The following is a 12,952-nucleotide window of genomic DNA, read 5'->3' on the forward strand; positions in this document are numbered from 1 at the left end:
AGGAGCTAAGGTGCCCAATTTCTAGCCCAAAATTTTCAAGAAACTTTTCAAAAAACATTTTAAACTTTTTTTTTTAAGTTTGTCCATCTTTATTTCAGGTTTGCCTTTTCCCCAATGTGACAGCCCCAATCTTTGTTTTGCTCTCTAACATTTTTGAAAAGTTTAAAATTTGAAGAGCTCACTCATTTCCTTGTTCGCTGTCTATGAGACTTCTGCATTTTGATCGACTGCTTAGACAGCCTCTTGATGCCACAGCAGCTCGCACAAGAGAATCCCCATTAACTTCTGTTGATATCGAGGGTCGGAAAACCAAAGTTCTCGACACAGGGATTGCGAGATCCTTGTGCAAAGTGTACTTCAGGGCCAGCAGTGAACACCTTCGCATCGCTGCTGACTGCAAAACCCAGGCTGATATATACATAAAGAAAAATGGATTTGTGAGGGCACGTGTCATTTTGTTGGTTTTCATTCACTTTGTGTGTACAGGAATCTAAGTCAAATAAAAATGCCATTCATTCTGATCATGTGTCCCTGAGCAATTCCATCAGTTTGTATATTCAGCATCTTTTAAGCTTTACTTCCTGAAAAATGACTGCAATTGTGTTCGTCAGTTGTATCTTAACCCTTTGTACGTTGAATCTCATCTTTAAATCAAAACAAAATTCCTTCCAGGTCATGGTAAAAATCCCCAAATGCTACAGGGATCTTACTGCCATTGTACGGCGCATTGGTTGGAGATGTCACAATTCACAATTCACAATTCAAATCGCTTTATTGGCATGATAAGTTACATCTTATGTTGCCAAAGCATCAAAATACATTTATGGTTTAGCACATAAACGCAGTTCTATTCATACAGTGTATAAACAGGTATATCCCTGAGTGTATAAATATACATTCGCATTGTTTATATATATTCTTTTCTTAGTTTACTGGTTGTCCCTCTGTTCATGGCAAGCTGTAACATAGTGTGCCGCCAGTGTTATACAGCTTCTCTCCTCTCCCAGTAGGAATGGGAGTTTTTGGTTGTCATTCAGATTTCTGAAATCAGGGCATATTTGTGAGAATTTTTGGTAGAAATTCTCCCTGATGCCCTGATATTTTCCACAAGCTGTGAGGAAGTGCATCTCTGTCTCCACCACTCCCTGACTGCAGTGAGAGCATATCCTGTCCTCTCTTGGCAGCCTGGTCTGCCTGTGTCTGCCTTTTTCGATCGCTAGGCTATGTTCGCTAAGTCTGTACCTTGTCAAGGTTCTTCTCAGTTTGTTACCCTTTACCATGGTCAGGTAATCAGCTATGTTGTATTGTCTGTTTAGGGCCAAGTAGCAATTGAGTTTGCTTTGGGTTTTTGTTGTTTCTGTCACTGTTGTGAAAATAGACATGCCAGGGAGGAAAGACAAAAGGATATTGTCCTGGCATTAATGTTCCGTCTAATTTTTTTTTTGTGTGCGCGGTATCTGTTCCAGGGGCAGGAGCTGTTGAGCGGCCTGCACAGGACCTCATGGTTGGTGCGTGGCCGCGTACCTTAGGGGGAGCATTACCTAGCATTATCCTTTCCCTCTCTTTATTCAGGCAGAATCCCACTGATATTATGCAAGATTGAATAAATTGAACATTACGAGTTGGGGAAACTGGGTGATGCAGTGAATTAAAAATTGTCCTTTTATCCTGGGAGCCAATGCTCATCTAACCCAGCAGAGGGTACAGTGCTTTTCTTTCTTTAGGGTTATTTCATATTGTTGTGGGCTGTTGTAGGAGTGCTTGATGCTAACAGTTATACTGGCCATTAAAAGTTGAGCAAATGTTCTCTTTCTTATGAATGGCATTTCTCACCTCCTAGGATCTATAATTCACTTTGGAGGTCTGAAAAAAACATTATAACACAGTAATGTACTAATGATTCGGACAGAAGAAGACTATTGGTCTATCTTGGTTTTAGCCATGGCTTACTGGTAGCAATCTTGCCTCTGAGTCAGAAGGTTGTGGGTTCTAGCCCCACTCCAGAGAGACTTGAGCACATAATCCAGGCAGACACTTCGGTACTGCACTGTCGGGAGGTATCACCTTTTGGATGAGACTTATGTCGACATTGGGGATAGGTACTCGATTGCCTTGGCCTGAGCACATGAAGTTTGATAGTGCTGTTATCGTTATATTATGTCTGACATTGGATATAGGTATTCGATTGCTTTGCCTGTAAGAGTGTGGTTGCATTAGCCATTAAAAGCGACATGAGTTGAGTTCTACATACGGCCTCTGGATTATCTTTGCAAACGCAACATTTGGCGACGAGGATGGCTGAAATCTCTCTTCCACCATCTCCTCCCTTCCTTGCACTACCCGGTGAGCCCCCGATCCCATGGGTTCACTGGTTACAGTCCTTTGAAACCTACCTCATCGCTCTCGGACTAGAAAATGTGAGTACAGCACGGAAAAAGGCACTGTTATCCCATTGCTTGGGAGCGGTGGGCCAGCGTGTTCTTGGGACATTAGGCACAGCAGACTCAATTCAAACATATGATGTGGCTGTGGATCTGTAAAGCACACACTTCTCTGCCCCACAAAGTGCCCTCCTGCGGCGATTCATTTTTAGACAGCGTCACCAACTCCCCGGCGAGTCTATGCATCAATACATGGCTAATTTGAGGGGGTTAGCTAGCTCGTGCAAGTTCGGTGCACTGCAAGACGAGATGGTGCGTGATCAACTAATAGAGCACACCAACAACGTGAGAGTGCCTGAAAGACTGTTACTTGAGTCCGACGATCTGTCGTTGTCATAGGCAGTTAACATTGCCTTTCAAGTGGAGTCTGCAGCTGAATGTGCAGCGAAACTAGCACACACACCCAGTGACAGCGCCCTCGGCCCCGACAGCTCTGACACTGTAATGCTCGTGCGACGGCAGCAACGCGCGCTACCACGGCAACAGTGTGGAAACTGTGGATCTCGTTCACATGCTACCAGAGCGCAGAATTGCCCCGCGCGCGGCCAAGCCTGTCGCAATTGTGGAAAACAAAATCACTTTGCCAATGTCTGCTGCTCTGCCCCTGTTGCTACAAATGAACACTCTCAGTCCTCAAGCACTATAATTCACAACGTGAGCTCTGGGCCAGTAGTGGCTTTCAAGTCATGCACAATTAACCTGAATGATGTGTGCATCCCTCTGTTGTTGGATACCGGTGCCAGCGTCGCACTGCTGAATGTGGACACAGTCAAACATTTTTTCAGCTCCCTGCCACTCTCTGCGCCCTCCACTGCCCTTTGCGGGTATGGTAATTCAAAAATTGGACTAGTGGGCTCAGTCAACCTCACTGTACGCTATGGAACAAAAGTTTTGCCAGACTTTTGTTTTCATGTGGCACGCCAAGGAGCTAACCTGATGGGACTGGATCTTTTCACTGACCTGGGTTTTTCTCTCTTGGACACCGGCAGGTCTGCGATTCTGCACGTCGCCTCACCGTGGCACCAAACATTGCCAGCACTCTTCGAGGGTCTGGGCTGGCTGACTGCCTTCACCCACCAGCCCATGGTTGACTCCACCGTCACCCCTGTCATTCAGCCACTGCGCTGCATCCTGCTTGCTCTCCGTGACGGGGTCACAGCTGAGCTAAAGCAGCTACTGGAAGCTGGCATCATTGAACCAGTTGATGCCTCCCCATGGGTCTCCAACCTGGTGGTCGCAACGAAAAAGTCAGGTGGTCTACGCTTCTGTGTCGATCTTCGAGCAGTGAATAAGGCCGTAATCCCTGACAAATATCCACTGCCCACGTCAGAGGAACTCACAGCGCAGTTCTATGGTTCCATCCTGTCCTCGAAACTGGACCTTCGACAGGGCTATCTACAGGTTCCCCTCCACCCCAGCAGCAGGGACCTCACTGCTTTTGTGACACATGAAGGCGTCTTTCGGTACACCAGGATGCCATTTGGACTTAGCTCTGCACCCAGCTGCTTCCAAAAGGTGATGTCCTCTGTGCTCGCGGGCATTTCTGGGGTGGCCATCTACCTGGAAGACATCGTCGTGCATGGGCCCTCGACCTCCACTCATGACGAACGCCTTCACAGAGTTTGCACGGCTCTAGCAAAACACAAGCTCACACTGAATGGCGAAAAGTGTGTCTTTGCTGTTTCAGAGATCGAATTTGTGGGGTTTCGGTTGTCGGCTGACGGTATATCCCCACTCCAGTCAAACGTGGATGCCATTCACAGCATCCCAGAACCCAGCTCTGCAGCACAGGTTGCCTCCTTCCTCGGCATGACTGGGAACTACCTGAAGTTTTTGCCCCAGTACTCAGCCACCACAGCCCCAGCGCTAGCTCCTGCGAAAGGATGAGCTCTGGGTGTGGTCACAAGCCTGTACGGAAGCTGTTCGCCTCCTCAAATCGCAGCTCACGTCGCCTCCAGTGTTGGCTCACTTTGACGTCGCCAGCCCCACCCTCGTCACCTGCGACGCGTCCGCTGCAGCTGTGGGGCAGTGTTATCGCAGATACAGAATGGAGTGGAGAAACCAATCGCCTTTGCCTCCCGAGCCCTTAGCCCCACAGAACAGAAGTACTCAGTAGGCGAGCGTGAGGCGCTGGCGTGCGTCTGGGCATGTGAGCAGTGGCACCTGTACACGTATGGCTGTGCCTTCACCCTGCGAACTGATCACCAGGCTCTCACTGCCCTGCTGTCGACATCCGGCACGGGCCACAGACCACTGCGTCTACACCGCTGGTCTGGCCGCCTCCGCCAATACAATTTCAGTCTCCAGTTCACACCAGGACGTGACAATGTTGTTGCAGATCTGCTCTCCTGCACTGTCTCTGCCCCAGCCCCACTCGTCGGGTCTGAACATGTCGAACAGGATATCGTCCAGATGCTGCACACGCCTCTCCAAACCACAGTCTCTCTCCAGGAGCTCAAAGAGGCCTCTGAACAGGATCCGGCCCTCTCCCAGCTGCGCACCTTCATCAGAGATGGCTGGCCTCGCAAGGTGCCTGAGGAACTGTCTGCCTACTCCAGAGTTAAAGAGGAGCTCTCCTGCTGGAATGACTCCTGTGTTGCACGTGGGCTCTGCACTGTGGTCCCAAGTGCCCTTCGTGCGCGTGTTTTATCCATGGCGCACGAGGGCCACTTGAGCATAGTGAAGCTCAAACAACGATGCCGAGACCTAGTGTGGTGGCCGAGTATCAACAGGGAAATCGAGGCCCTGGTCAAGGACTGTGCAGCCTGCCTTGTAAGTGGCAAGACTGGCCACCAAGCTCCTCCACCCCTGCAACCCCTTGCCTGGCCCTCTCAGCCCTGGGGGCACCTGCAGCTGGACATCTGCGGGGAGATCCATGGTGTCCCCCACCATCAACGGTTCCTAGTGGTGACCTATGACCTGCACTCAAAATGGCCAGAGGTCACTGCCGTGGGCTCCGTCACCACTCGGGTCATCATCGATATCCTTGAGTCCCTCTTCTCCCGCTGGGGGCATCCAAAGGCCATCACCACAGACAATGGCCCCCAAATGGTCTCTTTGGAACTCTCCTCTTACCTTGAGAGCAAGGGCATCCGTCACTACCACCCCGAGTCAAATGGGGGGGTGGAGCGTTTTAACCAGACACTGAAAAATGGCCTCAGAGCACACCTATCCCAGGGGTGTGCGTTTGACAAGGCCCTCCTCCACACACTGCTGCACTACAGAGCCTCCCAGCATTCCACTACAGGGGTCTCACCCGCATCCCTCATGCTAGGCCGTGAGCTCATGCTGCCCCTTGGCAGGCTCCGCCCCTCGCTAGCTCAGAGCCCTGCTCCACGGGCTCAAGCCACAGTCGCTAGACAGCAGGAGAAGATGAAACTCCGCTTCGACCAGGGCACCCAACATCTCAGTCTCCGATTGGGTCAGAGTCCGCAGGCCTCACCGCAACAATAAGATGGCCTCATTCTGGTCCTCCCCTCTCCAAATCAGCCGTCAACTTGGACCAGCCACTATCTGCCTCACTGACGGCTCTCGGTGGCATGCCAGCCGCCTTCGGAAGGTGCCAGCACCCCCTGATGCAGGATGGCACGGATCTAATCCCCAAGCCTTACCCCCAGAGTGGCGTGATGCACATGTAGCTCAGCCAGTCAACCCTCAAGCAGAGATTGTGCCTCGGCCTGCTCCTCCCCAGTCCCCACCTCGGCCTGCTCTTCACCAGTCCGCACCTCGGCCTGCTCCTCACCAGTCCCCACCTCGGCCTGCTCCTCACCAGTCCCCACCTCGGCCTGCTCTTCACCAGTCTGCACCTCGGCCTGCTCCTCACCAGTCCCCACCTCGGCCTGCTCCTCACCAGTCCCCACCTCGGCCTGCTCCTCACCAGTCCCCACCTCGGCCTGCTCCTCACCAGTCCCCACCTCGGCCTGCTCCTCCCCAGTCCCCACCTCGGCCTGCTCTTCACCAGTCCCCACCTTGGCCTGCTCCTCACCAGTCCCCACCTCGGCCTGCTCCTCACCAGTCCCCACCTCGGCCTGCTCCTCCCCAGTCCCCACCTCGGCCTGCTCTTCACCAGTCCGCACCTCGGCCTGCTCCTCACCAGTCCCCACCTCAGCCTGCTCCTCACCAGTCCCCACCTCGGCCTGCTCCTCACCAGTCCCCACCTCGGCCTGCTCCTCACCAGTCCCCACCTCGGCCTGCTCCTCACCAGTCCCCACCTCGTCCTGCTCTTCACCAGTCCGCACCTCGGCCTGTTCGTACACGTTCTCGCCCTGGCCACCTACAGGACTTTGTCACTACATTTCATGTTTGAAATTCTGTGAGGAGGGAGGAAATGTTATATCTGACATTGGGGATAGGTACTCGATTGCCTTGGCCTGAGCACATGAAGTTTGATAGTGCTGTTATCTTTATATTATGTCTGACATTGGATATAGGTATTCGATTGCTTTTGCCTGTAAAAGTGTGGTTGCATCAGCCATTAAAAGCGACATGAGTTGAGTTCTACATACGGCCTCTGGATTGTCTTTGCAAACACAACAGAGACGTTAAACCGATATTCCATCTGCCCTCTCAGCTGGACATAAAAGATCCCATGGCACTATTTAAAGAAGAGTAGGAGAGTTCTCATGGTGTCCTCCCTCAATCAACATCAGTAAAAGAAACCCACAGATTATCTGGTCATGTATTTCATTGCTGTATGTGGAACCTTGCTGTGCACAAACTGGCTGCCGCATTTCCCTACATTACAACAGTGACTACAGTTCAAAAGTACTTCATTAGTTGTAAAGTGCTTTGGGACATCTTGAAGTCATGAAAGGCACGATATAAATGTAAGTTCTTACCTGTTTCATTTATTGATCCTGCACTTCCAAACGTCCCATCAGTTTCCTTTCTGTGATTCTGGAACAAATAGTACTCTTTTTCCTTTCTTATTAGAAATTCATTCTTTTTAAAACCAGCCATGAGTTTCTATTCCACCACTCCTGCTGATAATCTGTTCGAGAATTCTATCACCCTCTTACAGGAAAAAGTTGCCTAAATTTCCTATTTTCTTTTGGCACCTTTAACGTTAAATTGTGTCTCTCTGCCCTTGAACCTTGTGCCTGACGGAAGAACTTCCTGGATCTACATTTTCCATGAAAATCTTGAAGACTTGTATCAATTTTCCCCCTCATCCTCTTTCCCTATGGAGAGTAAAGTCCCAGGGTTGATGATCTTTCCTTGTGACTGTCTCAGCCCTCTAAATTCAGGAATCAGTCTCATAGCTGTCCTCTGGAGAGCTGAGACCAAAACTTAGCACTCTACTCCAGATGTGAGTACAAGACAAGATACAATACAAGTCATGGCCTCAGCTAGACAACTTAATAATTGTTTTTCTTGCTTCACTGTCTGGAAGCACTGACAGATGATTTTGACAATTTACCTGACAAAATCTCAACAACTCTATCCTGATCTGTTACATTGAGCACATTCTCATTAAGAATATTGGGCTAGAAATTCGTTATAGAAACATAGAAGATAGGAGCAGGAGTAGGCCATTCGGCCCTCGAGCCTGCTCTGCCATTCAATGAGATCATGGCTGATCATCCAAATTCAGTACCCGGTCCCTGCTTTCTCCCCATACCCCTTGATCCCTTTAGCCTTAAGAAATATATCCAACTCCTTCTTGAATATATTTAATGAACTGGCCTCCACCGCCTTCTGTGGTAGAGAGTTCCACAGGTTCACCACTCTCTGGGTGAAGAAATTCCTCCTAATTTCTGTCCTAAATGGCCTACCCTTTATCCTTAGACTGTGTCCCCTGGTTCTGGACTCCCCGACCATCGGGAACATCGTTCCTGCATCTAGTCTATCTAGTCCTGTCAGAATTTTATAAGTATCAATGAGATCACCTCTCATTCTTCTAAACTCCAGCGAGTACAAGCCCAATCGACCCAATCTCTCCTCATACGTCATTCCTGCCATCCCAGGTATCAGCCTGGTGAATCTTCGCTGAACTCCTTCCATGGCAAGAACATCCTTCCTCAGATAAGGCGACCAAAACTGCACACAATACTCAAGATGTGGTCTCACTAAGGCCCTGTACAACTGCAGCAAGACATCCTTGTTCCTGTACTCAAACCCTCTCGCTACGGAGGCCAACATACCATTTGCCTTCTTAACCGCCTGCTGCACCTGCATGCTTACCTTCAGCGACTGGTGCACAAGGACACCCAGGTCTCGTTGCACTTACCCTTCTCCCAATCTATTGCCATTTAGGTAATAATCTGCCTTCCTGTTTTTGCCACCAAAGTGGACAAACTCACATTTATCCACATTATATTGCATCTGCCATGTTTCTGCCCAATCACCCAACATGTCCAAATCATCCTGGAGTTTCTCGACATCCTCCTCAGAGCATACACGCTCACCCAGCTTTGTGTCGTCTGCAAATTTGGAGATATTACATCTAGTTCCCTTGTCTAGATCATTAATATATATTGTGAATAGCTGGGGTCCAAGGACCGATCCCTGAGGTACCCCACTAGTCACTGCCTGCCACTCGGAAAAGGACCCGTTTATTCCAACTCTTTGCTTTCTGTCTGCCAACCAGTACTCTATCCAAGTCAATACCTTGCCCCCAAACCCATGTGCCTTAATTTTACACGCTAATCACTTATGCGGGACCTTATCGAAGGCCTTCTGAAAGTCCACATCCACTGGTTCTCCCTTATCTATTTTACCAGTTACATCCTCAAAAAATTCCAGTAGATTAGTCAAGCACGATTTACCTTTTGTGGGGGGGCACGGTGGCATAGTGGTTAACACTGTTGCCTCACAGCGCCAGGGACCCGGGTTCAAATCTGGCCTCGGGCGACTGTCTGTGTGGAGTTTGCACATTCTCCCTGTGTCTGCATGGGTTTCCGGTGGGTGCTCCGGTTTCCTCCCACAGTCCAAAGATGTGCAGGTTAGGTTGATTTGGCTATGATAAATTGACCCTTAGTGTTAGGGGATTAAATACGTGGGGTTACGGGGATAGGGTGGGATATGTGTCGGTGCAGGCTTGATGGGCCGAAATGGCCTCTATCTGCACTGTAGATTCTGTGATTCTGTGAATCCATGTTGACTTTGTCCAATCCTGTCACTGTTTTTCAAGTGCTCTGCTATTACTTCTTTTATAATGGACTCTAGCATTTTCCCCACTACCAATGTCAGGCTTACCGGTCTGTAATTCCCCATTTTCTCTCTAGCACCTTTTTTGAATAGTGTGGTAACATTAGCTACCCTCCAATCCATGGGTATTGTTCCAGATTCCATTGAATGTTGGAAGATGATCAACAATGCATCTACTATTTCTAGGGTCACTTCCTTAAGTACCCTAGGATGTAGATTATCAGGCCCTGGGGATTTATCGGCCTTCAATCCCATCAATTTCCCTAACACCATTTCCCTACAAATACTGATTTCTTTCAGTTCCTCCCTTTCATGGGACCCTATGTTCCCCGGCATCTCTGGGAGGTTATTTGTGTCCTCCTTTGTGAAGACAGAACCAAAATATGTATTTAGTTGGTCTGCCATTTTTTTGTTCCCCATTATAAATTCCCCTGATTCTGACTGCAAGGGACCTATGCTTGACTTCACCAATCTTTTTCTCTGCACATATCTATAAAAGCTTTTACAGTCAGTTTTTATGTTCCCTGAAAGCTTACTCTCATATTCTATTTTCCCCTTCTTAATTAATCCCTTTGTCCTCCTTTGTTGAATCCTAAATTGCTCCCAATCCTCAGGATTATTGCTTTTTCTGGCCAATTTATATGTCCTCTCCTTGGATCTTATGCTATCCCTAATTTCCCTTGTTAGCCACGGTTGAGTCACCTTTTTTGTTTTATTTTTGTGCCAAACTGGGATGAACAGTTTCTGTAGTTCATCCATGCGGTCTTTGAATGTTTGCCATTGCCTATCTATCGTCAACCCTTTGAGTGACATTCCCCAATCAATCCTACCCAACTCGCGCCTCAGACTATCGTAGTTTCCTTTATTGAAATTTAGGACCCTAGTCTCTGAGTCAACTACTTCATTCTCCATCTTAATGATGAATTTGATCATATTATGATCGCTCCGACCCAAGGGGCCTCGTACAACAAGATTGCTAATTAATCCTTTCTCGTTACATAATACCCAGTCTAAGATCGCCTGATCTCTGGTTGGTTCCTCAACATATTGGTCCAGGAAACCATCCCGTAAACACTCCAGGAATTCCTCCTCCACGGTATTGTTACTAATTTGGTTAGCCCAATCTATATGTAGATTAAAGTCACCCATGATGACTGCTGTGCCCTTATTGCACGCTTCTTTAATTTCCCTTTTAATGCCATCCCCAACCTCCGCCTTACTGTTTGGAGGTCTGTATACCACTCCCACTAACGTTTTCTGCCCCTTGGTATTTCTCAATTCTACCCATACAGATTCTGTAGTGTATGTGCCTTTAAGAGCACCAGGTGTACTGTAATGCCGGTAATGGCCACTCGGGCTATATAAGCCTGTATATTGTGTTGTATCAGTTAGTTCCCCTCCAGACTTTGTTTAGTAAACACCTATGAAACCAACTCCTGTCTTCAGTGTCTCTATCAACACACAGACGCAACAGTGGCGACGAATTGGAAACGGACTTACCTGCAATTCGGCAGCACTTCAAGGACATCGATTCCTCTGGCGTCCAAAGTTGAAGAAAAATCAAGAAAAAGAAAAAGCTGTGGTTTCACCAGCTAGCCAAGCTGGTGGCAGGTACTGCAATAATCCTTCCTGGGCGTCGGGCTGGTGCTCCAGCGGCTGACTCTACAGCTAGGCCAAGCAGCGAAAGCGGAGGCAAGCAGTAACAGACGGGGAGGGAGCACTCGGGAGATGGCCGGCGCTGCAAGCAGGTCGCCGTTCAGACCTAGAGAGAGAGTCCGGTGGGAACGAGTGTCCAACTGTAAATAAATAAATAAAAAGAACGGAAACCGCGGGAAACAGCGTTGTCATCGGCAGCAGCGGCGGGGAAGCGCGGGAAGCGCCATATCTTTTCTGCAGAAAAGAAAGAAAAGCGCGGGAAGCGCCATTTTTTTTCTAGGATGCTTAAGTCTGGCAATATTGATGCTTTTGATAACGAGATAGAGGATTGGACCACATATGTGGAAAGAGTGGAGGTATATCGCACCGCAAATGGAATAGAAGATGAAAAAAAAGCTTCAGTACTGCTAAGTCTAATAGGCGCAAAGACATACGGGCTGTTATGAAATTTAATCACTCCAGCCAAACCAAAGGACAAGAATTTTAAAGAAATTGTTGATACCCTACAGGAGCACTTAAACCCAACACCGCTGCTGATAGCGGAACGATTCAAATTCTTCAAGAGAAATCAACACAAGAATGAAAGTAACGCTGATTACCTCACCGAATTAAGAAAGCTATCAAAACACTGCCAATTCAGGGCAGGACTAGCAGATTATCTTCGAGACAAATTCGTCTGCGGTCTCTTAAGTGAAGGAACACAGAAAAGGCTGCTTTCTGAAAAAGATTTAAAACTGGACAAGGCTTTCAGTATGGCTGTATCATACGAAGCAGCCGCAAGAGGAGCTGCAGATACAACAAAAGACACAGGACTTCGGCACCCATGAAATGACACAGGGTTTCGAGAGATGTTATCGCTGCGGCAGATCCACCCATAACCAGAGGGACTGCTGGTTAAAGGACAAAGCATGCAGGCAATGCGGAAAGATTGGACACATTGCACGGGTATGCCGATCTGGACAAAAAAAATCCACAGACAGGAAAAAAAAATCAATAAAGAAAACTACAGAAAGGTACAAATGATGACGGACAGCAGCTCCGAAGACCAGAAGAGCGATAGCGACTCCGAAAACAAGAGACTAAGCTGTCTCAAATTACATAATGTAATTGCCAAAGATGATTACCAGACCATTTGGGTTACCCTCACGATAGCAGGGTCCCCAGTTAAAATGGAGCTAGATACAGGATCAGCTCTGAGCGTCATAAATCGATGGGATTACGAGCGGCTATTTTCGCATATACCTTTAAAAGACACATCCATTATCTTGAAAACATATACGGGGCAGAAAGTATACCCCAAAGGAAAAATAAGGGTGTCTGTTGTATACAACGGCAAGGAAATACAAAAATTGTATTTATACATTCTACAAGATGGTGGTCCACCGCTGTTGGGACGTGAATGGATCAGGAAAATACGTTTAGACTGGCACTCCATTCAGGCACTGACGGTGACCAGTAAGAAAAAAAACAACGATGACGTCATACCTGAACGATTAAAAGACATCTTGGCCAACGCCAAAGAAGTGTTTCAAGAGAAACTAGGAACCTTGAAAGGCATCACCACCTCAATAAAAGTGGAAGATGCAGCAATTCCCAAGTTTTTTAAGGCAAGACCGGTGCCATACGCAATTCGTCCAGCAGTCGAGGCAGAGCTGGAGAATTTGGAAAAGGCAGGCGTATTATCCAAAATAGATTGGAACGAGTGG

The 12,952-nt window shown here is 48.1% G+C and overlaps 1 gene segment (V, D, J or C); it reads left to right on the top strand.

Annotated features, from left to right (window-relative positions):
* LOC147102753 (Ig kappa chain V region 12F2-like) overlaps positions 1-12,952 on the top strand; it is a 36,619-nt gene that overhangs the window by 7,574 nt on the left and 16,093 nt on the right.

This window comes from Somniosus microcephalus, chromosome 21 (assembly GCF_052327205.1).
Source record: "Somniosus microcephalus isolate GS21.2 chromosome 21, FLI_Smic_1.0, whole genome shotgun sequence".
NCBI classification, from domain to species: Eukaryota; Metazoa; Chordata; class Chondrichthyes; order Squaliformes; family Somniosidae; genus Somniosus; species Somniosus microcephalus.